This window comes from Euprymna scolopes, chromosome 11, assembly GCF_053919585.1.
Source record: "Euprymna scolopes isolate OS-2025 chromosome 11, ASM5391958v1, whole genome shotgun sequence".
NCBI lineage: Eukaryota > Metazoa > Mollusca > Cephalopoda > Sepiida > Sepiolidae > Euprymna > Euprymna scolopes.
In genome coordinates, this window is record NC_136492.1 from 77893207 (window position 1) to 77919686 (window position 26480).

The window sequence follows — 26480 nt, forward strand, 5'->3', positions numbered from 1 at the left end:
ATATCGTGATTTCTTCTCACGTGGCTAAAAAAAAAACAACAACAAAAAAAAAAGCACTAACAAACAAATTGCGGGTGGCTGAGTTCTTCCATTGTAATTGTATTCTTTATTTATTCTCTTCACCTCTAAAATATCGTCATTCTCTCGTCTTTATTCAATATTTGCGATTTCTCCTCTCTCCTTATTTCCAACATTTTGTCCATTACTTGTTTCGTCCAGAAAAGACTTCATATTACTGTCGTGTGAGAACCTACAAAAAATCTTTTCTCAAAGAATATAAGATAACCCCAGAATGTGATTCCTCCAAGAATAAAGGAAGACCAACACAAAATAAATGGATGGGGGTTGGTAATCTGTCTGTCAGACAGTCTCTCTCTCTCCCTGTCTCTCTCTCTCTCTCTCTCCCTGTCTCTCTCTCTCTCTCGTCCGCCACAGTCGCTTCTTCTGGGTAAATTCTTCGTTTCGTCAAGTCGTCTCGAGACTTTTACTCGGACCTCTTCTTTGTTGCTGTTATTTTAAACTAAAATAACATGACTAATAACCCGTCGGTGTCATTACCTTCTTCCTACTTCGTATAATCGTAAGCATTTTTTTAAATAATATATATATATATATTAGATTTCAAAATTCCTATACGATGTCTGGCCAATCGTCCAAGAACGAGTTGCGTAAAACACGACACCCGATCGTGCCGGTTGAAGAACAAATGTCATCCGATGATAATTTTATGAATTTTATTTTCTCGCATCGATCTTGCTACGATCGCTCATTTTTCTATTTTTTTTTTATTTTCTTTTATTGAAAAAATTGATTTAATTCACAGGAAAACAAGAATTCGTACCCTCTCCTCTGTTAATGTTTTTATTATTTCTTTCACCCCCCCCCTTCCCGTTAAAGCTGGAAATGGGTCCCAAAAACTCTTTCCGTTTTTTTTTTTTTTTTTTTTTTTTTTTTTTTTTCTAAATACTATTTTTCTATATTGTAGGAATATAAAATGAAAAGTATTTAACTTTCGACAGATATTAAGTTCTATCCAACAATTTTGAAAACTTTAAAATCATTTTCGAATGTCTACAATGTAAACAGCGTGCCGGTCTTATTTTTTTTTATATAGTAAAAAAAAAAAATGGTCAATCCGGCAGTTTTGCTGTGGGGAAATTCGAAAGTGATTTTGAAACCTTTTAAACTGTCAATTAGAAAATGATTTTGAAAATTTAAGGCCGAATGCGAATGTTATGGTTTGTTTGTGGTAACCATTTTTTTTTTTTTTTACGAGTATCCAGCGTCGTATAAACACCTCCAACCTCCATGTTAAGAACGGCTTTCGAAATAAAAACACCCAACCTCTAACGCCGTTATTAACATGAGGAAAATGGAGGTGTTTATACTACGATGGGTACTCTCGTGAAAATACCCATATTCCCCTTTTTACTCTTGCTTTCCTTAATTTTTTGAACAAAATAAAACATAGAAAATACATTCGATGTTAGTTTTTTGTTGACATCTTTTTATGGTTGTGTAGGTACCATGCCTGAATACAAGTCGTTAAGTTGAAAATAGAAGCGAAACTGTATTTTATCCGATTTTGGGGATGGGACCTTATTTACATAGTTGCATTCTATGGTTGGTTTTCTTCTGCGTTTCGGCCGATAATGTTTCGCAATTACGTTTGTAACGTTAATAATAATTATTAACAATGTGTAAAATTTATAATAATAATATAAAAAAAACAACTTATGTTTAATTTATTTCCGCGCCTTCGGGCCAAGATCAAAGTGCAGTATCTGTTCTGATACTGTACTTCGATTTATTTTTTCTCGGTTAGTTAAGGAGAGGTCCTTCCACGATTGAGAAATTTTTATTTTTGTTCCTTTTTCCCACATTAAAAAATGACCCTGGTGTTAGTTACTCTGCCCTCGTGAGGAGGTTAAATAAATAGGAACATTTTTTTTTTTTTTTTCCTTATTTTAAAATTAAAGTGAAACTAGATAAACTAAAACCATTTTTTTGAGGTACCTATAGTCGGTGACGTGCAATAATGGGGGAGGGGTGGGGTGCGGTGCGCCCAGTCATGTTTTAACTATCTCCCTTTCTTGTATTTTTCTCTTGTAGTATTTTTCAGTACTTGGACTTATACTTTAGGCTTAGACATCACTAGATAGATCAGTGACTACTGTTTTTTTTTTTTTTTTTTTTTTTTTTTTTAGTACTTACCAATAAACATTGTGAAAGCTAACCCTAAATCGGGGGCAGGGAAAACAAAAAAAGAACAAATGTAAAATAGGCCTATTCTTGTGTTTTTGAAAATATTTGTTTAAATTGCAACCATTTGAAAAGCAAAATTTACCCGTTCTGTATTGCGTTATGTAGCCAATTCGGTGATCATTTTAGGTTAAATTTATAGAGTAAAGTGAACTCTCACTCTAAAATTCTACACTCCCCTCCCCCTTGATATTTTAAGGACGTGCAGTCACACAAAAATTGGCTCACATTTTGATTTTTCTGTTCAGTGTTGGATAAAACACCACTTTTATTATTTGTATTTAGTTGCTTCCCCACGAGAGCAATATATGAAAGTAGTTAATGTGGAGGGGGGCAGCTCCTCAAAAAGGGGCACTCTGGCAGTGGGCAAAGATTAAAATTGCCTTAGTATAGAAGGGTTTCCCCTACATTGACTACAGACAAATAAACTTAAGTGTAGAATTAAAACAGATTTATATACTTTTATTTTATGAACATACAGTAAACAAAACAAAATAAGGTACAAGGCCAATCAAAAAAGTGGTCATTCTTGTCACTCTACCTTTGACTTGTCTACGCTAATCCTAGCTAGACCATAACACCACGTACACACCAGGGGTCGTCATGCTTAAGATTCCCAAATCGAATTTTTTTTTTATATATAACTAGCCTAGGTGCCTGACGTTACCCGGGTGTTTGGAGGTGTGTTGAGCAAAAAAAAAAAAAAAAAGTGGTAGTAGGCAAGCAGGCTCGAACCCTTACTGCAAAGCAAAGGAGGAAAAGAATAGGGGGAAAAAAAAAAAAAAACAACCCAAAAACTGGTACGTCCATCGCCAAACCGGCAGTGGCGAAGGTTTAAATTAAGGTTAGTCAATCGAAAAGGAGATGACTTGAAAATATCGGCGAAAGCGATCCTTCCTTGTAGAGAAGTGCCCAATTGAGGGTGAAGGAATTAATGTTTTTAGCCAATTTTTTGGTACAGGGTGACCCACCCCCCCACCCCAAAAAAAACCCGGCCCAACTCTAATTAGGCCCTGTTTCTTAGTGTTTTGTCTGAATGAAATAAATCTTTGGTAATAACTAGTTTATTAGATTCAAAACATCAAATCAAAACACTAGGGTCTTTGTCTTTGGCCTTTTTTTTTTTTTTTCTCCGTTGACTGTAAAATGCTCAGAAAAATAATTGAATGTCCTGTTTTTTTTTTTGGGGGGGGGGGGGGGGGGCTGTCACCCTGTATTTGTCGTCCGAAGGGTCTCTTGAAAATCCGTCGCCTCTGTCGAAAGTTTTAAGCAAACATACATACATTTAAACAGACAGGTGAGTTTTATATTATAGATTATATATATGATCTTTGAAAAATAAATAAAAATTTGATATTATCTCATACCGATGGCCAGATCTTACTTGTTCTTTTATTTTTATTAGCAATTAAAAAATCTTTCAATCGTTGTACACTATTCCTGAATCTTTGTATTGGTTAATTAAATTTTTTTTTTTTTTTTTTATTATCTCTCTCCATTCTCTTTAAAATTTCCCTTGTTATTGGCTATGAAAATTAAAAAATATTTTTGTTTTACAACTACGTTTTATTAGTAACAGTTATTTGCTTGTAATTCTGTGCTGCTCAATTGATTTTATTCACATGAATTGTATAGGAATGGATCTCTCGATCACATTTCTCATTATATACATATATAAAGAATAGATTTTTCTTGGTTACCGAATAGCATGATAAAAATATATGTAAACAGATCGAGTACATACAATGTTAGGATTTCGTTTAGTGTAACTATGAAGGTTGTTCCAAAAGTGAAGTTTTTTTTTTTTTTTTTACTCAAAAAGTTGAAGGGCTACGAAGACGTGAGTGGTACCATTTTAAAATGAGCTACCTTTTTGTTTTCAAGAACTTAGATTTTTACATAGTTACTACCATTCTTAGTGTATTTTTTGCTAGAAATTCTCTGATGCACCTCTGCTTCTAATGCACGTCCATGACGGGTTGCTGTCTCAGTCTTACACTGTCAATATCTGCAACAGAAAGATGATTCTTTCAGAATTTATTCATCATAACAATGCAATTTGCAATCACCTCTGATCCATTCGGGTGGAATAAAAATAGGAGGCATTACTTTTTGAACGCTCTTCATAGTATTTTTGTTGGTGCAGTTGTTCTGGGTGCTCCACATTTGAATGGTCAGCTGTTCAGGTGTCAAATCTTGACATGGATGCACATGCTACATCCGTCTATACTGACTTGTAGATGACAAAACTTCCATCTGTGGATAACGACATGTATTGCTATATTATATACTTATGGTATTGCATAATATATTGTATGTATATTTTTTTGTTTACATATTTATTTCAATCATGAGAAAATAATACTTGTTCGCGTGTGACGATTTGAACCATTTTTAAATCATATTCAAAATAGAGTATGGTTGTTTACAGCAGTTTCAAGGCAATGTTTATTTTAAGTAATACAATAAAATATTTTTGAACATTGGATAATCTTCAGAACAAAATATCATTGTTAATATTTTCGTGACTTATTACATACTATATATATATATATATGATAGAGGATAATGGAACGAACCAAGTTATATATCCATCAACATTCCATCTTTATTGTAAAACTTCTTCTGGTATTGAAGAAAATAAAATATCAGTACAATATTTGAAAATATATTATGAAAAGTATGACTTATTTATTCATTCGGGAGAAGTTCTCCAAAGACAAGATTATGTTAATGGACATAACTTGGTTTGTTCCTTTTTCGTGTCTATCTTGTTGGAATACTATTTCCACTCTCGTCTCTCACACACGCACGCGCGCGCGAGATTTTGTTGTAATTTAATGTGTTTCTTGGTTAAAAATGGTTCATTTTTTCACATTTGAGACATAAAACCTGTAAAATTATAAGTGTTATGGGAATTTTAATATTTTGAGTAGTATTTTGCTCTTTATAAAGCGCATATTTGATTTAAAAAAAAAAAAAAAAAAAAAATGGATAGATATCAAAAGATGGAACATTTTCAGTTTTGTGCAACCTTCATTCTTTGTCTCAACATACAAGTCAGTAAAATCTTTTTCACTAAAGAGCCAAGAAAGCCGTTGTCTCTCAAAACCAACCTGCATGTATTCATCTCCTTGTGAATTATGCCTTCAACCAAGTTTTATTCCAAGATGAAATTTTTCTTAATCAGTAAATCTTCTACATTAGAGATTGTATTTGACTTGTTTTTTAAATCCATTTTTGTTTCTTTTTGTTTACATGCATATAGGCCAAACATTTCAACCCAACAGACACTACATGGCATCAAATGTATTTTGATAAACAATAAATTTTCATCTAAATGCAGCGCCATGCAAAAGTATTGGATACATTACATTTTTCTTCACAACTTTAATTAGGGTTCAAGATTTTACCTAAAATTTGGTCAGTATATTCCTATTACTATTCTAAATTATATTTGGAGTAGTAATTACAAAATCAAAGTTTAGAAAGTTTATATTTAAGGAAAAATATGAATTAACAGATGCAAAAGTATTGGATACATTGGATAAATTCTTTTTCTGAAATAAATTTAAATGACTTTTGTTTAGCATGTTGCAATAATGCAAACGAGTCATCACTGACCAATCAGAGAGCTTTATATTAAAATAATTTTATAAAATTCTTCCAGTTGGGTCTCACTCCTTCAAAGTCGACCAGATGATTTATAACAATGCCTAAAACTAAAGAGTTGTCAAAAGACATTCGTCAAAAAATCATTGATAAGCACAAAGAAGGAAAAGGGTATCGAATAATATCAAGGGAACTTAATCTACCACAGTACAGTTGGAAATGTTATTAGAAAGTTTAAAACCCCTGGTGAAACTGTTGCAAATCTTCCAAGATGTGGTCGGCCAAGGAAATTAAACCAAAAAAAAATCAAGGTGGGTAAGCAGAAAGGTACAAAAAAAACAAAACCTTTTCTTAGTCGTGAAATTCAAACCGACCTCAGAGAAGATGGGATTAATGTGAGCAAGGATACAATCAGTAGAGTTCTAAATCATGCAGGTTTTGTATCAAGGTCCCCAAGAAAAGTTCTATTATTGAAGCTTAAACATGTCAGATCACATTTGAATTATATATAGGGAACAACCCCCAAGAATTTTGGAACAAGGTAATCTTGTCAGACAAAACGAAAATCAAAATCTTTGGAAGAAACACAGCAACACATGTATGGCATAAAAATGGCACCGCCTATAACAAAAATACCATTCCTACGGTAAAGTTTGGCGGTGTTTTTCATCCAAAGGTACTGGTGAACTAGAAATCATCAATGGTAGAATGAATGGGCGTACGTACAGGGAGATTTTGGAGAAAACACTCCAGAAATCTGCTGATTTGTTGGGACATAATAGCAATTTTGTGTTTCAGCAGGACAATGATCCCAAGCATACTGCCGAACTAACCAAAGAATGGCTTAGAAATAACAGAATTGACATTCTTATTTAGCCCAGTCAGTCTCCAGACCTCAACCTAATTGAAAATTTGTGGAAAATATTGAAGATCAATGTTCACAAAAGGAATCCACAAAATATTCAACAGCTAGAACAGTTCTGCAAAGAAGAATGGCGCAAAATACCTGCATATCTTTACAAAAAACGTGTGCAACTATAGAAAGCGATTGAAAGCTGTTGAATGCAATAAAGGCTATGCAACCAAATATTAAATCAATGTATCCAATACTTTTGCGTTAGTTGATTTATATTTTTCCTTTAATATAAACTTTCTAAACTTTAATTTTGTAATTACTACCTCAAATATTAGTTATAGGAATATACTGACCAAATTTTAGGTAAAATCTTGAACCCCAATTAAAATTATGAAGAAAAATGTACTGTATCCAATACTTTTGCCTGGCACTGTACATCTATTAATCCTTTGGAGCTCTGCTGTACTATGTTCATCACCATATCATCTTCCCCTTTGAGGAGGAGGCAGTGTAGTATGTTCTTTCATCATATATATTAGCAAAAATGATATTAGAGGGAGCATATTATTGTTAGTATCTATTATGGCTCTCTTTATATATAAAGTTAGGTATGTATGTATTCCACACGCACACATATTACTATACTTATTTTTTTAATACTTACACACACTAGTGTTTCATTCTTTCGGGAATCATCAGTGCAGGGAGTTACAATTACAGCTGGTTGGGAGATTTGAAACCGGCCATAAAGCCATTTCTGACTCCATCAGCAAGGAACAAACCACACGGCTAGCATTAACCGCAAGAAATACAGTTGAAATTAACGTTTATATAAAGCATAAATGTCTATACTGCGAGAGTGATTTTATGATTAAAACATCATGATCTGCGTATGTAAGCTTAAGTGACAGACTTTTAATTTCAACTTGGTGCTCAATGATTAGAACCGAGGGGCTGACATAATATATATTTCGATGTACAGGATAAAGTCCCAACCTAATGAACCGATCATTATAGTTTTTGTAATATATATTCTCTACAACATGGTGAGTAACATGGGCACCTTATATATTTTGTAAACTTTACCATTTAAAGAGTGCACCTGCCTAAATTTTGACTCCCCCCCCCCAAGACACTTGAAATAAGTTAGCTATAAAATATTTAATCGAGAAAAAAAAATTGCTCTACATCAAATGTTGATTACATTAAATACATTTTTTTTTTTAAATTGATGCACACGCAGCATGTCAGTTAGTGCTTAACATGTATTATAGGCAATAGGGTGAATAACTTGGGCAGATTATTTTTTGTTAAAAAAAAAAAAAAAAAAAATCACTGCTAGATCTATTGCTTATAGTCGTCCTAGGATGGGTATTCTACTAGTTTGTTATATAAACATGTGCTTGTATGTGTCTTCATGCTCTATACAGTATCTATACTTGTTAGTTTTTGACACCCTCACTTCTCTCTTTTCTTTATTCTTATTGCTGACCGATTCTAACTAATTTACTGCTTTTTCTTTTTTTCCAATGTCTCTCCTTTTTCTACTGAGTTTTCTTTTCGTTTTCACTCGTTATTGTACTCTCACTTCTCCCTATTTTCTCGTTTCTTTCTCTTTTAACGTATTACTGCATATTTTTCTTATGCCTTTTCTATCTTGATAACTTTTTTTTTTTTTTTTTTTTTCGGGGGGAGGGGTAATTCCCTACCTGTTTTTGTTTTTATATTTTAATATAAACTCCATTTTTTTTAAATTCATTGTAAGTTGAATATAAAATCAATTGATCAAGTTTTCTAAAAAGATTTAAAGGAATCTTATGGAATCTTTGTTTTTCTGCTGAATCTAATATTTTTAGTAGTGTTGGGACGATTAATCGGAATTGGAACTTTTTGGGGTATCAGAATCGGAAAAATTTTAGCCCATTTTCCTATGCCAAAACTGATTCCTTAAATTATCTTTTTTCTTTTTTATTTGATTTTGGTTTAATAAACATCTTCCACTGCTTGTAGTAGTAATAAAATAAACATTTATTGATTTAAACTTCCAGTAATACTTAAATCTCTAGATCACTCCCTCACAGGTGTTTTTATGTTTGAGAAAATATAGGCACATTGAAGATGTGTCTGTTACAGTAATCTAGACAAAATAACACTTTTCTAGTTAAACATTTAGTGATTTATAAAGAATCTGAATCGGGGAATTTGTAATCAGTAATTGTATCGAAATCGGGAAAAATATTGGAATCGTCCCATCACTATTTTTTAGCCTTTTACTGTGTGCATTTATAATACATTTCATCCTTATATACACTCTAATTGCCTGGATATGCCTACATATCCTAATGTAACACATATTAACAAGGCATCAAATTCTAGAAGGATCTTCCAATTTGGAACTATTACCTTGGATTTTTACTATCACCTTACATTTTGGACAATTACCATTTTCTCCAGAATGCTATTTCAAGGACCGTACATGGACAACTTATAAAGTTTGGACTTTTTTCTGTTTATTTTCTCATTATATGCCTTTCTATTTTATCTTTCCTTATCCCTTACCTTTTTGATTCCCCCAACAAAGGGATTGGACCTAGTAATTCACTCCTGTTCGTTTGTTCATGCTTTTCTCAATAATCATGCCTTTGATGGATTTTTTTGAAATTTTACACAAACATTAGTCATGGTTAAAGTAAATTTTTGCCAGAACTAATTTTGGTTGCTTCAAAATCGTTCATCCATTTGTTCACACCTTTTTCAATAACCATGCCTTAGATTTTTTAAAAATAAATTTTCACAAACATTAGTTATGGTGAAAGTAAATTTTTCACTTGCGGAGGGAGACCTTGCATGCTCGGCTTGTTACATTCTATTTTTGAAAGTCAGCATTTTTTTTTTTTTTTTTTTTTTTTTTTTTATGTTCCTACTAATATTATTTTCATTTCTAATTTAAATGCTTTTCAAGCTAGTTTTTTTTTTTTTTTTTTTTTTTTTGTTAAACATCTTTGTATTTGTGTAATGTTGGAATTTTTCCTCTTCCAATGAGAAGCATTTAGCTTCGAGATGCCATGGCCGAAAGAGGTTTTACTTTTTTCTCCTCTTCCTCCCTTATTGATCTGATATATAAAGTTCTGTAACTTTTATTCTTATCTTTTCATTTAATATATGAATTGCTCCTTTTAACCGTGTAGAATTTTAATAGGTTTGCTAATCTTTATGAGGTTCATTTATTATAAAGTTGAGTTTCTTTTCTTGCCTATTTTTCTACTTAAAATTTAGTAAAATGAACTTAATATACTGCCATGGATATGCAAGCAATTATGTGAAGATGAACTAATTTGCATATTCCTTTGAAAAACAAACGTTAATTCATTTTATGTGTTTTTTTATTAGATTTGTTTCATTTAACTGTTATGCTAAATTCTATTTATGCATGGTTTCAATATTCTGTATAGTTGCATAGAATTTTATGTTCTAGCACACTGAGATATATATATGACCTTGTCAATGTTGTGCAAAAAGTCTCTACCAAACTACGAAATCTCCATAAATTAAAATATCACACTTATGCTCATTTTATGATCAAGCAACACCAGACAGCCTGCTAGTAGCTGATGTAATACCCTGTCTTCATCGGCTGTCGATCAAGAACGGTAATAGTTTCTGGCACCATCACCAGATTTTACTGATGGACAGTTTTTAAAAAAAAGCAAAGTACATTCATCTTTGCAGTGTCATAATGTTTTATTGAAATCTGTTTATTTTGGTTATGGATGAGACCTTAAGATTGTCATTTGATGTCATCTACACTTATAGTTGTACTGGTTTTTGTTAGAAATGCCCTTCACTGGCATTCAAGAGGTATAGTACATTTCTGATTGCTACGCACCATTATTTCTGGTTCTCAATAGCATTGTTGATGATTTGAAGTTGGTCCCATGTCCAACCTTGGGCACTGTAGATGCAATGATTAGACATGGCTTCTATGTTTGCTTTATTTAACTCTTCCAAACTAGGTTTTCAACTAACCACCCCTATGCTGTTCTGGGAAGACATGGCTCTGCATACGAGTTGACTTTCTTTGCATTGGAAAACATGATTTAATAAACAAAGCCATCTAGAGCGTGGTCACTAGTAAAGCAGAAAATCCATTAAACGATAAATTATTTTCGACAAAGAATTATTTTTATAAAGTTTTCCAAAGATCAATCTTATAATACAATCACAGATGCTGAAGATGTCATCTGTGCAAATCAAAGAAATGAATACGCCCGATGCAACCAACTCTAAACAATAAAATTTATAACCTCACATTTCTCATTTTTTCTCCTGACCATGTAGTTGCAAGCAATTAGGAGAGAGGATGTATGTGGCACAACTTCAAACTTTAGTATTGAAAAATCTGTCAAGTGGACTGATGCAGGAGAGTCTATGCAGATGGTCATACAAATGAGAGATGCATGTGTTTTGTAGTTGGGCCAGTAAATTCCTTGCCTGGTTAGAATTTCTCGAGTACACTGAAGCCCAACAACAGCATTCTGAACACTTGATGTAATCCTCCTTCGTAATCTCTTCATTAGATTTACATTCTCCGATAAGAGAATTACATTATTAATACTAGTGGATACAGAAACTTCAAGTTGTTTTCATTTAAACAAATATTGATGGCTGATATATTTTATAAGGTATGTTTTGCTGTCCACAGTAAAATGAAAAAGTGGTTGAAAAAAAAAAAATCGAATATATAAAGGTTAACCAAAGTTAATATAAGTTACTCTTCTACCTAACTGGGTAGGTTTTTAGTGTTTTTACTTCACGTAAAATATTCATTTGGCTCAAAAAATAAGCATTTACAAAGGGTACTTAACCAAGAAAAAAATGGCTGTGTAACAAATACATTGTGGCCACTTTTCTTGTGGTCGCGTATCCTTTGAGCTTGTTTGTTTTTCAAGCTGATTAAACATTTTACATTTTAGTAAAAACACTAAAAACCTACAGTTGGGTAAAAGGGTAACTTGTCTTGCCTTTGGTAACATTTCTTTTTTTTTTTTCTTTTTTCAAAAGAACTATGAGCAGTAAAACAGACCGATTTTATCTCCTTGTTATGGTCTCTCAGAGGGCATTGTTTCCTAATTCACGGTAAATTCATGTATTTCTAAGATATCTCTAACTTTTGATAAAGGCATTTTGTTCTTCTGAAAAGTTATCTTATTTTTCAGATTTCACCATTAAATTTTTAACATAGAATGTGTGATACCCTGTCCTCATCAGTTGCTCACCTGGGTTGGTAAGAATTTCAATAGTTAATACAGTACTACCACCACCACCAGCTATTGCCATCCAATAGTTTATATGTACTCCTATGATTTTTTTTTTTTTTTTTTTTTTTTTTTGTGTGTGTATTCATATTAAAAACCCTTTTTTCTATTTAAAAAGAAAATACAACTTTCTTATATGGGTTGTGGAATTGCATTCATCTGCAAAAGATCTAGCTAATTTGCATATTCTTTTAAACATTCAATTTAATTAATTCCCTATTAGTTTTTTTTTTCGGTTTTCTTATGGGACTGCCTGACATTGCCCGGGTGTTAATAGGTGTGTTGAGCAAAAAAAAAAAAAAAATGTTGTAGGCAGGCTGGCTTGAATCTGAAGAAACTGGAATTTCATGCTTATGCAATATTTAGTGTAATAAGTGATAATTACTGTTAGTCGGGAGATTTAAGCCCAGTCACAAAGCCATCCTTGACTTCATGGGATAGCATCTTTCCTCTAAGATACTAGCAATTAACACAGGAATTGAAGGGAATAATGTACCAATAAATGCCATGTCAGCGAGCATTCAAAGTAAGCAGTCAGAGAGCATTCAATAAATGGAAGTTGGAATGTCACAATTGTGCTAATATGTATGCATGAATTTGGTCGAAGATGTTACTTTTTTATTAAAGTAAACACCGTCTGTTTAGTTGAATCTAAAATTCTTATGTCAATTCTCCGTTTTTGGAATTTTATTTTTCTTCAGATTTGATCCATTAAAAGGTTGGAATGTATCTGCATCATTTTTCTTACTTCCCCTCTTTTTTCCTTTTCCATATCCTCTTACCCCCCTTCTTTTGTTTCCCTCTTTTTCCTCCCTCTTTTCTTTTAGTTCTTAACTAACCTGGGTGCTCGGCGTTGCCCGGGTGTTTGGAGGTGTGTGTTGAGCGCAAAAAAAAAAAAAAATGGTAGTAGGCAGGCAGACTCTAACCCATGCCGTGAATGGAGGAAAGGAACATGAAAAAAAATTGTCTTTGCCGTTGCGTCTATCGCCAAACCAGAAGTGGCAAAGGTTTAAATTAAAGCTAGTCAATTGAAAAGAGGGGATGACTTTCAAAAATATCGTCCAAAAAAGCGATCCCCTCCCTGTGCAAAAATGCTCAGTTGAGGGTGAAGGAATTAATATTTTTAGCCGATTCTTCAATATTTGTCATCCAAAAGGTTGAACTTCAAAACTATACCGATCTTGTGAAAATCCCTTGCCTCTGTCAAATGTTACATATGTACATACATACATTTAAACAGACAGGTGAGATTTATATTATAGATGACCTGTTGATGATGGTGAGTGTACGTTGTCCATTATTGCACTCATCAAATACATAAAAATGTCATCTATGCTTTGAAAGGAATGGATTCATTAGAAATCAGGATGGCAAATGTAATTTGTAGTGTCTCAAGTTATTTGCCTCCTCACATGAGCAAAATTAGACATGAGGGTTTTTTATATAATGTTAGAAATATCCAACTCCCCAAAAAGGGCACTGAATAGGACAAAAATGAAAATTGTTCGAATTTCTCCTACCCCAGCTGAGGACAGAACTGATATATTTTGAAATATTTGCAGAAATATAAAATCTGAACATTTTACAACAAAGTAGAAATCAGGCCATTCAAAATTGGAAAATTGATGATATTTGTCACAATGACTAAAAACTGTCTATCCTATTTTTTAATTAGAATCATCACTCACCATAATACCACATTTACTCCAGAGGCCATCTTACTTAAAATTTCCCAAATCGTTAAAAAAGTTTTATTGAAGATAATTTAAGACATTTATATACAATTACCGCATTGGTAAGAATAAGAAAATGGGGGGGGGGACAAAGGACAAGAAATTTCGTTAGTAAGACCAACATTTTCCAAATTATAGATTACCCACTGTTTTCTGGTTTGTTTTTGTTATAGCCCTGTTAAAGGGTTACAAAGAAAAACAAAATGCCAAAATAAAGTAACATGTATTGCCAAAAAACGACTTAGGTTGGTCCACCGGATTTTGACTGACACTTTACAGCTTGGTCATCTGGTATTTATTGAGATTGAAATAGTCTATTAGAAACAACATAAGTTAGTTCCATCACAACACCCTCCTCCCACGGCCCTATCGGTGGGGCATTAGAATACACCGACTGCCTCCCTGCAGAGGGTAAAAGTCCCTTAATGGGGGTCCTGGATATGACCTTAAACTATATCCAGTGGTGAGGCTCCAGCTCGTGGGCTTTGGGGAGTGTGGAGCCACCCTTTAATTACCATTGCTCCCAGGTCCACTCTGACCCGGAGTGGTAGTACCTGTTAGGGTTCCAACTATGGGTTAAATAGAAACCCGACTTGAAAACAACAAATATATTCTATTAAAAAATTTTTCTTCTGAATCTTTGGATTCGGCATTAAATAACCCGAAAAGGGTTGATATGCCGTAAAACAAAAACAACGAACCAACCAACCCTCCTCCCAAGCTGATAATGCCACATGGTGTATCAATATTAATCATGAAAATTTAATAAAACAATTGATTACTTACGTGGGTAGACTCCGCCACAAGTAATTAAAGGTCGATAAACCTCACCTAGAACCCTGCATGTAATAATCCATCAGACAAATGATGATATTGTCTAGGGGTTTTCCACTTGTGTTAACATGATTAACTGTCTATTTTGAACAGACACCAGGTAAAATGATGCGACAGTTCTTCCATATTGTGGGAAAACAGTTTAAGTACTATTATTTTGCTGCACGTAATATCTTTGAGTGACGTCGCCTCTCAGTAAACAATGTTCCAATCCTAGGAAAAACAGTTGTGACTGGTATCTGTTGCAGTGTAGCTGAAGTTTTTGTATCTGGTGAAAAATTGCATGCAGTCGCATAGGCACTTTCGACTGGGTTGGTTGGCGAGGGTGTCATCACTTTAGAACTAGCGATAAAGTACCTTGCTTGATTTTGGTTTCTTGGTTTGTGGTCAAGCGCTGTTCTCATTAGGAGAGAGCTACTTTTGTTCGGTCTACAACAGTATCAGTTTGTTTGCGTTTTTTTGTTTGGCTTTTCGTGGCCTAAAACAAAAGTTTCTCTTGTTTTTCAACGCATGGGCATCTGTTGTAATTTGTTTTTGCTTTGCAAAAATTGATTGGCTGGCTCCATAATTTAAATTCATAAATCTGACCTGAACCTAGTAGGTTAGTGGTATTCCTTAATACATAAGTTTGTTAATTTTTTTGTGATGTCCGCTAAAAAATTAACCTTCGAAGTTAATTTGCGTACTGTTAACTGCCTTTGCTGTTTTTTGTATTCTCAGCATTGTGAGTTTATTCAATTTCATCCAGGAATTTAAATTTATGGGAAGGTCTGAACCCGAATAGTTGCATTTTTTATTTATCATTGATTTTTATAGTCACATATTTTGAAACCCTTCTTTGTTATTTTCAGTCTCTGCCAAACATATTCGGGTTTTGTATTTAATTTTATTTCTGCAATAAGTACCTTTTTCTTGATAAATATTAACCCAATGCAAATTACCACATTGATTACACAGAGACAGGATTTTTTTTTCTTAGCTATGTGCCAATATGTGCATAACCTTTTTTTCCATAACTTGTTTTATTTTTTTTACATGTTTTTTTTTTTTTTTTAGATTGCTTTCTTATCTGCATGACTCCAGCTTCACTATCCATCAAATCTTTTTTTTAATAATTTCTATTTTCTGACAGTCTTCCATTAACTTTTGTAGGGTTAGGTTTAGTTCATTTCCTAATTTTGTTAGGACACGCTTCCTAATTTCCTCATCTCGATCAGAAGTCAGTTGCAAATACTAAACATTTAAAGTTGTCTGCAAGTTTGAATTTGTCACAATGTTTATTTACCATGGCTGCATGTATTGCGAAATCATCTTTGTGATTCTTCTACAAATTCAAACATGACCAATGCTTCTGGAATAAAAACTTTTGGGCTAAATAGTTCTGTAAGAAGTTCCACCATTTGGGCAAAAGTTAATTCCAACGTTTTTCGTAGTAAAATCTACATGTTATGCTCGGCTGTCTCTAGTTTCCGTAATAAGTAAATGAGCCCTTTTCTAGTTTGACCGCTGTTTGCAGTCGATACTAAAAAAATCTTCATACCAATGAAAATAAGCATCAAATGATTTACCTTCTTCAGGTTCATAGCAAAAATTGTCAATCGTATTCCATATTGAATCTTGTGAAAATGCAGTAGTATTATTGGTGGACATTTTTATGACTTGAGTAAGCAGCTCTTTCATGTGCTGCTGATTTTCGTATTGCTGGACGTATAACCTCATTAGTTATTGTCGTTTATTTGAGCATTTCTGATGTTCAAATAATTCTTTCATCTGAGCGTTTCTGGTGTTCAAATAATTGTCTTTCCTCTGTGCATTGTTATTGTTCAATTTGCAGTTTTAATAATTGTTCCAATGTACTTTTTAACGGTCCATTTTTTTTGTATGATGGGTAAAATACTGAATTTACAGAAATTTAACAAAACCATGTTCAAATTCATCAGTTTTTAGTATTTTTAAAACAACTGAGGAAAGGGAACAGTATTTCGTTTCCTTTAATAACTTGCAAATGAATGTTGAACATAATTTTAAATTTCTTGGAAAGAATATTTTTTTTCCAAAAAGAATCTATTTTTCATAGATGAGAAAAATATGTCAACAGAAATATTGAATATGTTTTCAAAACAAATGTCTTTTTCCATAGAACAGAAAAAATATTGACTGAAAAAAAGGCGAAAACCCTTTAAGTTTGCTGATACTTATTTAATGATACGAGAAATAAAAAAAACAACAAAAAAAAAACAGGAATAATTTGTATTTCTTTCTTTTGGATTTACGGGTGTGCCAAGATGTGAGTAAGGAGCAGAGAGAAAAAGATTTTTAAAAATTTGAAATATTCTTACTTTCCACGAGTTTGCAATTCAAACTTTAATAGGCACACACTTATTTGGTTTTCGTGAGTTTCTCTCTTTCTCCTTTCGTTAGTGTTTTCTGAACACTTGCTTGGTTTAATTCAGCTTTCCATCGTGAGTTCTTTTGAATGCTGGGGGTATTTTAAATTTGAGTAACCTGTGAGTTTGAAATCTGATGTTAAAGGGTTACAAAGAAAAACAGACCAGCAAAATAAAGTAACCTGTATTGCAAAGCATCCAGTAGGTGGGTTGTTCATCATAGCCGATGGATGACTTAGGTTGGTCCACCAGATATCGACTGGTTATTTATTTGTTTCCTACAAAACAAAATATGACACAAGGTTTGTTTAATGTGGGAGATAACCAGCTCCCCTCAAAAGGGGCATTCTGCAAAAATAAAATTGCTTTAGTATAGGATTTCCCCCTCCATTGACTAAGGACAATTTAAGTGCAGCGTCCAAGCAGACACCGCACTTTAGCCACCAGTCCAGTACGAGTATCAGATAACGACTGACACCTTACGGCTTAGTCTTCTGGTATTAATGAGATTGGGATAGTTTATTAGTAGGTAACATAAGTTTAGTTCCGCCACAACAGTTTTGAATTGTAAACAAGCAGGCTAATCTTTAAGTGAGTGAGATGCGTCACTTTGATCTCTGCTCAAAAGCCAAGAAAGAAAATGTTTTAGTTTGTAGAGTGCTGTCTTTCTGAATTGCTAAGAATGTTTGTTACCAAGTGTTGCATTCTCCAATATCGATTGGCAGAATTGATTTCCTTTTGTTTGCGTCAACACATGCCTATAAGGAGCTCTGTCCATCTGTATTTTTATGTTTGAAATAACACATTCCTATTGCTGAACGTGCATATTAAATGGACACATGTTCAGAATTAATCTGTCCTTGTTTCAGTTAAGATTCACTTTGGAAGAATGTGTTTCAAATTGAGTGAGAAAAAAAAACAAAACACTAATTTCTCTCTATGCCTGTTAGTAACCATGATCTCCAAATCTGGTTTCACAGGAGAAAGGTTGGATGTTTATATAGGTTGATAAATGTTAAACTGAACCCCCCCTCATTTTGTTGGGGGTGAGGGATAGGAACATTGAGTATCATCCCGTACTTTCCTAAATAGGTTGGACATTTTCTAGTTATCACAGTTAGCAACTCATCTATGAACAAATATTGAAGTTTTAGAATGTTCCATTTTATATATGACCTTTATCACCATGGTTCACATGCCTATTGCAAAGGAGGAGAGAAGATATTGCACTTCTGTTTGCCTTGTTGAGAAGACTGCAACAATAAGAATTGAATTGACTTCAATTGATTAATCGTGGGATATAAAATACTCGGTCTGCTTTTTCTCACCATTTCTTTTCTTGCTCTCCTTTTCTTTTCTTCTTGCTCTCCTTTTCTTTTCTTCTTGCTCTCCTTTTTTCTTCTAGCTCTCCTTTTCTTTTCTTCTAGCTCTCCTTTTTTTTTCTTCTAGCTCTCCTTTTTTTTTCTTCTAGCTCTCCTTTTTTTTTCTTCTAGCTCTCCTTTTTTTTTCTTCTAGCTCTCCTTTTTTTTTCTTCTAGCTCTCCTTTTTTTTTCTTCTAGCTCTCCTTTTTTTTTCTTCTAGCTCTCCTTTTTTTTTCTTCTAGCTCTCCTTTTTTTTTCTTCTAGCTCTCCTTTTTTTTTCTTCTAGCTCTCCTTTTTTTTTCTTCTAGCTCTCCTTTTTTTTTCTTCTAGCTCTCCTTTTTTTTTCTTCTAGCTCTCCTTTTTTTTTCTTCTAGCTCTCCTTTTTTTTTCTTCTAGCTCTCCTTTTTTTTTCTTCTAGCTCTCCTTTTTTTTTCTTCTAGCTCTCCTTTTTTTTTCTTCTAGCTCTCCTTTTTTTTTCTTCTAGCTCTCCTTTTTTTTTCTTCTAGCTCTCCTTTTTTTTTCTTCTAGCTCTCCTTTTTTTTTCTTCTAGCTCTCCTTTTTTTTCTTCTAGCTCTCCTTTTCTTCTAGCTCTCCTTTTCTTCTAGCTCTCCTTTTCTTCTAGCTCTCCTTTTCTTCTAGCTCTCCTTTTCTTTTTTTCTAGCTCTCCTTTTCTTTTCTTCTAGCTCTCCTTTTCTTTTCTTCTAGCTCTCCTTTTCTTTTCTTCTAGCTCTCCTTTTCTTTTCTTCTAGCTCTCCTTTTCTTTTCTTCTAGCTCTCCTTTTCTTTTCCTTTCACTTTTCCATTTTCTCTTTATCTCTAATTTTTTTCTTTTTTTCCCGCTTCTATTTCTTTTCTTTGTTCCTTTTCTTACTCCTCTTCGCTTCCTTGGGATAAGAATAGATTTTTTGCAGGCTTTTAAAATAGGATTTCTTTTTCTATTAAAAGCGAAAAATAAATTTTTTTATCAATTCTCTAGAAAATCCCTCATGCCAAAAGGGTAAACATTATGAAAGCCATCAAAATGTAATGTTCACGTGACCCACCCTACACCACCCCACCACACCCTACCCCACCCCTTACTCTCTGTGGTGTCAACGAAGAATCAGTGTATCAATAAAACATGTCTATTGTGCTACTCAAGGCATCCACCATGAATTATATTTGTTTCTTTTCTATAAGAATGTAACATGATTCAGTAGTTCCGACCTTGGAAAAAAATATATAAAGAATTGGCGTGGGGGTAGTGAGTGTGATTTCACATTGTGAAAATCCATGAACCTAATTCTCTGTGCATGCTGTACCCATCATTAGACATTTTGACAAAATCTATTGTTACTGGCAGTAATTGACAAAAACACAAGTGAATAAAAAGAAAGAATACTTTGTTTGTCCTTGGAATTCCTTAGCTGCCCCCTGTTTCCTCGTACCAGCATGCAGAAATTTTAATGTAATGTGCACAAATATTTTTCTGTCCAACTCACCTCCCCCTCTTATAAAGTTGGCCCCATGTCTCAATAGACACTTATGCTTCAGTGGTATTATGCCTTATTTGGGGGGGGGGCTAGAGTTTAAAAAAAGAAAAGGGAAACCCGGAAAACACTTTAGCGATGTGTTCTCTCACAATTACCTGCCTAATAATCTTTCACAGCAATATCTTTAAACAAATCTCTGACTATATTCCGCACACGCTAATCTCATGCCGAAATCAGACATGCCAAGTTCAGGCCATTTTTGAGGGTAGCTGGTTCACTGCACGAGGTATGGTCCTGTGTATCTCTAAGAGGTCCACTTATCCAGGCTTTACCTTATCACCTTTTGAGAAGGAGTTAGTTTTTTTACTAATCATTTGAGATGCCCCTACTAGTAAACCCTAACGGGGCTGCCTGGGCAATTTTTGTTCAGAGAACCCTTCCTCTAGAGTTGGTTTAAAATCCCACTTTCTGATTTTATGTCACATCTTTTTGGCTTGGGAAAATGATAAATAAAACTAAGTATGCATACATTTTACTTTTTTTTTTTTTTTTAAATAAATATTAACATTTTTTTTTTTTTTTTTTTTTAATTTTGTAAATCTTTCTAACATGCTTATTGATAAAAAAAAAAAAAAAATCATTGGTGTCACATGTAAAGTCAAAAGTATTTTATATTTTTACAAATTTAAAAAAAACTTCTGTAAATATTCATAACATTGTTATTCATTTGTTTTAAACAATGCTAGTAAAAAATGGTTTTAATGATGTCCTGTCTTTAATCAAAATGAAATCTATATATCCAAGTACTCTGTGCAATTTCAGAATTATATATTGTGTGTGTGTGTGTGTATATACACACACATATATATATATATATATATATTACGTGTGTGAGTTCGTTTCTTATGGACTCAAAAACGGCCAAGCCAATTTATGTTTCACACAAAGGTACTTTGTGCCTGACAGTGTTCTTAGATAGGTTTTGTATTGAAATGTTTTCAATAAGTACCAATAATCGAAATAATCTGATGAAAGAAACAGACTATTTTGACCAAAGTTAACGCCTTACACAGCCTAACATCACAAGTGCATTGTAGGAGTTTTATTACCACACAAGCCAAAAGACCTGACATAAAATCAAAAATAGATTCTTTAATATGACAGGAATGTGTTTGAAAAATGTTTCTTTATAAAGCACAATGATACTTTTGCATTTAAAATTTTAATTTAAACCATTATATATAAAAATAATTTTTATAAAATCAACAGTAGGTTTTCTACAGTGCAATGTAGACTACAATGTATTGTGGACTGTCATTGCAGGGAGGCATGTGAAGCTTTTCCCTGGTACATCACGATGGGTCTCAAACTAGAGCAGACAATCAATTTGATTGAATTATGGACCTGATCACAACCCTTGATCCATTCTATCTGTATCTCTCCTCTACTCTTCATTTCCTTCAGCCTTGCTACATCTATTCTCAATCGTCGATCGCTTACCAGATTGTTGGAATTCAATGTCTCCACAAGTGATGCATTATCTGTCTTGCAGAGAACGTCTGGCAATTTAGATAACTGAAATACCTCTTGTATCATAACCGCAGTCAAAACACCAGCATCAGCTCCCTCATTCAGAGCAAGAGTCTCTGAGGCCAATGGGCTTTTTGTCACTCTGTCCAATTTCTTTGACGCCCAACACATGGGGGCCATTTTGTCAGTACTTCCTCCAATAAAGACAACAAAACCACCCTGTGAAGATCCATCTTCCAGACTGGCATAAGAGGCATCAGTATAACACAAAATGTGTAAATCTGAGGGCTTTCCCAATTTTGGAAATGTTATAGAACCCTTCTTGGATTTCAATTTTGATAAGGCTTTATTCGCCTCAAATAAGGCTTTTACTTTGGGATGCTTTCCAGTGTTGCTCATTTTACACACATCAAAAGCTATATCAGGGTGTGTTTGAGTTGAAACCCACATCATCTGACCTGCAAGTCTCTTCAACTCATGCTTTTCTTCTTCATTCAGTTCATCATTTTTCCTCAGTATCCTCCCTTTGCTTATTTCTATTGGAGATATGGAAGATACATATAGATCTTGTTCTACAGTGATCCCATTTTCCTGTTGATTAACATTCAGTCCAACATATTTGAATGTTCCACTTTCATGAGATCCCACCTTAAATTTTTCTTTCAATGTTGCAATCACATCCCTTTCAAACTCTGTGTTTCCACAGAAAACAAAATCATCCACGTGCATAGCAAGAATTCCAGTCAAATTTCCTTTAATATCATGCCACAAAAACAATGCATTATCATAAGCACTTGCTACTCCTTTTAATTCAATCAAAGCCTGAGTAACTCTCTTGTACCATGCCCGTGGAGCATCATTCAATCCATAGATGCATCTTTTTAATTTCCACACTTGAGATTTAGGACAAACATCAGATGGTGGCCTCAGGTACACATCTCTCTCTAAAATACCACCTTGCAAAAAGGCTGAGGTAAAATCTATGGTCTGCAGCATCCAATTCTTTATTGATGCGGTTAGCATGACCATTCGCATAGCTTCACGGCTACATGTTGGGGAGTCCGTTTTCAGATTACTATTTTCTTCATAGCCTCGTGCTACAAGGCGAGCTTTCATTGTTTTCTGATTATCCTTGAATTTTTCAGTAATCACCCATCTTGTGGATATTGTTTTTTGACCTGTGTATGGCACACATTCAAATACTTCATAGGTGTTCATGTTTTTTATTTCTTTATGCTTGGCATCCATTACAGCTTTCGACTGCTCTTGTTCAGCGGTGAGCAGGACTACATTTTCCTGTTCAGTATATTGGGGCACTTCTCTCCAATGATCAATATGATTCCAGTTGATACAAACTTGATCCTCGTTTTCATCCTCAGGTTCTATATTGATCCAATGACTATATTTGCCAGTTGATTTAGGCTGTACTGACATAACCTTTCCTTTCTTCCACTCCCCACTTCCATTTATTTTATAAGTTATGGTCTTATTTCGGCCAGGTTTTTCAGTCTTATCTCTTAAACTGGTAGAACTATCAACAACTTCTTCTGTCTATATCTTCACTTTCTACCACTTGATTCTGCAACTCCTCCTCCTCAACTGAAAGGTATTCATTCTTCCCTTCTGTAGTGTTTCCCAGCATTTCAGCTTTTTTTGTTCTTTTTTCGTTGTTTTTATTCACTTTCATCAATTGGCACGGATGCATCCTATAAAATGCTCCGCCATGTCTGATTAAGACAAACTGGCCTTCTCTGCCTAACACTTTTGCTGGACCACGCCATCCTTTAAAACCCTGCCTCCGATAATAGATTTGGTCTCCGGTAACATAATCTTCATCAGCATAAGTTCTGACATTAGACCTGAGAGCTCTCCTAATTCTCTCACTGGACTCAGCTTCCAAAAAGTTTCTCCTTGCACTATGGAGAGCATTTAAATTTTTTCTCACCATGTCACTTATAGTAGAGGACTCCATAGCAGGTAACTGGTCTGTCAGAATTGAGGGTGTATTTACATTGAAACCGAATACAAGTTCATTTGGACTGTGTCCAGAGTAATTGAGGAGGGCATTTTTTGCACAAATAGCCCATGCCAAGGCAATTTCAGGTTCACACTTCTCATCGTCAATTGTTTTTTTCATTGCCTCAGCAACTATCAAATTATGACGTTCTACAGTACCGTTGCTGAATGGACTTTCTGCGGCAGTAGTACAGGTCTCTGTTGAGTTTTTCATTCATCTGTCTATAGTGTTCGTTGTTGAATTCACCCCCATTATCACTCAGAAAACGAACAGGAGATCCGAAATAGGTAATCCACATCATAAAGATGTTTTTGATGATCTCCTCCTTCTTCTTTGTTTTGATCAATGTTGCCGCTGAATACCTGGTAGCGGCATCAATGAGATGTAATATCCACACCTCATTGTGGATGAACTCTTTCAAATCAATGCAAACTGTGTGATTAAATCTATTGCCAAGAGGCAATCCCACAACCGGTCGCAGTGGAGCTTTTTTAAATCTAAGGCAAATTTGACAGTTTTCACAAACCTCCTCAATCGCCTTTATAAATTCCTTGTCATTGAATTTGCCACTTTTTTTAACCAAGGAAACAAGTTTTTCCTTCGAGGCATGAGCAAACTGTCGATGAAGTTTTTCTGCTTTTTTTTTTTTTTCTGTGAAAGAACACTGACCAAAATTCTGAACATGTAATACAATGTTCTTAGTACCACTATGATCCAACAACTTATTTGTTAAGGGGAGACAATAGTGCCCTGAAGTTGTGGTCTTTAGTTCAATACATTTATCAAAAATCCAGCACATATCTTTCCGGAAATCTAGCACTATTCCTGCTGTCTTCATTGATTTGTGACTTAATAGAAGAGGCAAGTCGTTTTTCACAATATCTGCTTCGATATAAACTCTTATACCTCCGAGTGTAACCGGAAATTTAGCAACTTTAATTGCTGTGACAGCCACTCCATCACCAAAACAAAAACTCCGGTCTGAGTTCGTATACTTCACTAGTTGCAGGTCACTTTCATTTAAAGTATCTAAATAAACATCAAGCCACACTTCGCCAGCCAGTGTGCGAGTACAAGCAGAATCCAAGACTGCCATTCCAAATGTTTCCTTTACAAGATTTGAGATTTTTTCATTTGTACTGTTCAAATAAATATTTTCTTGAATGAACAACGTAATGTGTATTTGTTCTGTCGCTTCCGTAAACCTGGGCGTATTTCTAGGACACTCTCTAATTAGATGGTTCGGAGACTGACATTTGTAACACAACAACACGTTTCCACTTCGGTCACATGGATTAGATTGTCCTCGACGAAAACGCCTTTTGTTGTTACCCGGTTTAGAATAATTATAGTTGATGATTTCGGGCTCTGATTTCACTGCCGGTACATTTTCATCACGATAAATGTCACCAAATACTTTCTTTATCGATTCCTTCATGTTTTGATACGTCAAAACAGAACACGTTGTCCGCGCTAATTTTTCGTTCTCTTCCGATATGTTAACCGCGTTCAAAACAAGAAAAGCTTGCACTCCTTCCGGTAGAATAATGTAGAATTTTTTTAATCTTTGGTACAAAAACTCATAACGAACAAGAAAGTCATTTATACTGGTACCTGACGATCTTTTATAAGTGTAAAATTCCTTAAAAGTCATGTAAGCGCGCGTGTGTTCATCTTTTAAATATATGTCATCCAGTTTCTTTATTAAGATCTTCAAGCCATCTCGTCCGCCGATGTCACTTGTTGGCAATTCACGGTCACATTCTCTAATATTCGGTGGTAGCGTCAAAAACACTGCTGGCCCTTTTTTTTCCTCAGAAAGATCCGTGAACAACGACCACATTTCAACGTCTTGTTTCCAGTTCTCGTAAACATCCTCCCCCTCCAACAATGGAGGTTGTTTGTTCGAAGTTGCCATATCCGATATCCGATCTGTCTAGTGCTACAGACAAGCTGTACAAAAAAAAAAATTTTTTTTTTTTTTTTTTTTTCGTTTTGTCGCACACAGAGGGATATCTCTGCTACCATTTGTTGAGACACTTGTAGTCTGTCTAAACTGTACGAACGAACTGACTAAACCAAGATGGCCGACTCCTATTTATATCACCACAAGCAAGGGAGGTAACCATGTAACTGAAGCAAGGGAGGTAACCAATGTCTACATTAACAGATTTCACCAATTTCGATGACAATAAAAATATGGGAGTGTGAAGCATTCGTTGATCAGCAATCTCGGGCAACATAGTCTTCCTGCTAGTCTGTGTGTGTGTGCATATATATAATATATATATATATGGGTCTATTTCTCTCAAAAAGTAAAACTTATTTCCTTTTGATGAATATCTAGCATTTTGACCTCTTATTTATATATTTTATTCTGGGAACAAAATGTTTACAAAACAAAATTAGGCACAAAACTAATCAAAAAATGGGGATGGGGATCTATGGTCATCCCGATTTTTAACTTGTCTTTTTCTTTTTTTATATTAACATATATAATCTATGTAAAAATTCTTTGATCAGAATGAAATATACTTGGCTAAATACATTGGGCAATGTAAATTTAAAAAAAATGTCATATATAAACAAACATTAAAAATAAAATCACTAGCAGGAAATTTAGGGGGGGGGTGAAATTTGTGTAACAACTTTCATTCAACTATATTGATATTATGGGAACCCTAGGTGCTAGTATAATTATCGGGGGTGGATGGATTAAGTTCAGGGAACTTCTGCTATTATTAACCCCCAATTTTCATTATCAGCCAAAGAAAGAATATGTATGCAGTGTGATGAATGGAAGTCAAATCTGGCTAGTGATGGTTGAAGATATGTGTTGCATGGAAAGAAATGATGTGGATGTATAATGTGAGTGAGTGTTAAAATTTGATGTTATGAGTGCTTAGATCTGATGAGCTTAGAAGATTAAATCCGAACAATATAGGAAAATGTGTGCCAAATAGTATAGCCACGTTGAAAGAATGGATGAGTTTTGAGTTAGATGTAGAACAGTTGAAGTAGCAGGGAAAGGCCAAGTATAATATGGGAGAAAGTGATAAGGTGGTTATTCATATTATTTGGATTACTTCGGACTACTGAGTG

The 26480-nt window shown here is 34.2% G+C and overlaps 1 protein-coding gene across 3 annotated transcripts in view; it reads left to right on the forward strand.

Annotated features, from left to right (window-relative positions):
• The window catches only part of LOC145287923 (diacylglycerol kinase delta-like), a 345479-nt gene that overhangs the window by 147534 nt on the left and 171465 nt on the right, over window positions 1–26480 (forward strand). The window contains exon 1 of one of the 3 annotated variants that reach the window (XM_080135874.1): window positions 425–580. The exons of the other annotated variants lie outside the window; for them this stretch is intronic. The gene's annotated coding sequence lies outside the window, so the exon portion shown is untranslated. Of the gene's footprint in view, window positions 1–424; window positions 581–26480 lie in introns of those variants that run through there. 3 annotated transcript variants of the gene reach the window in all.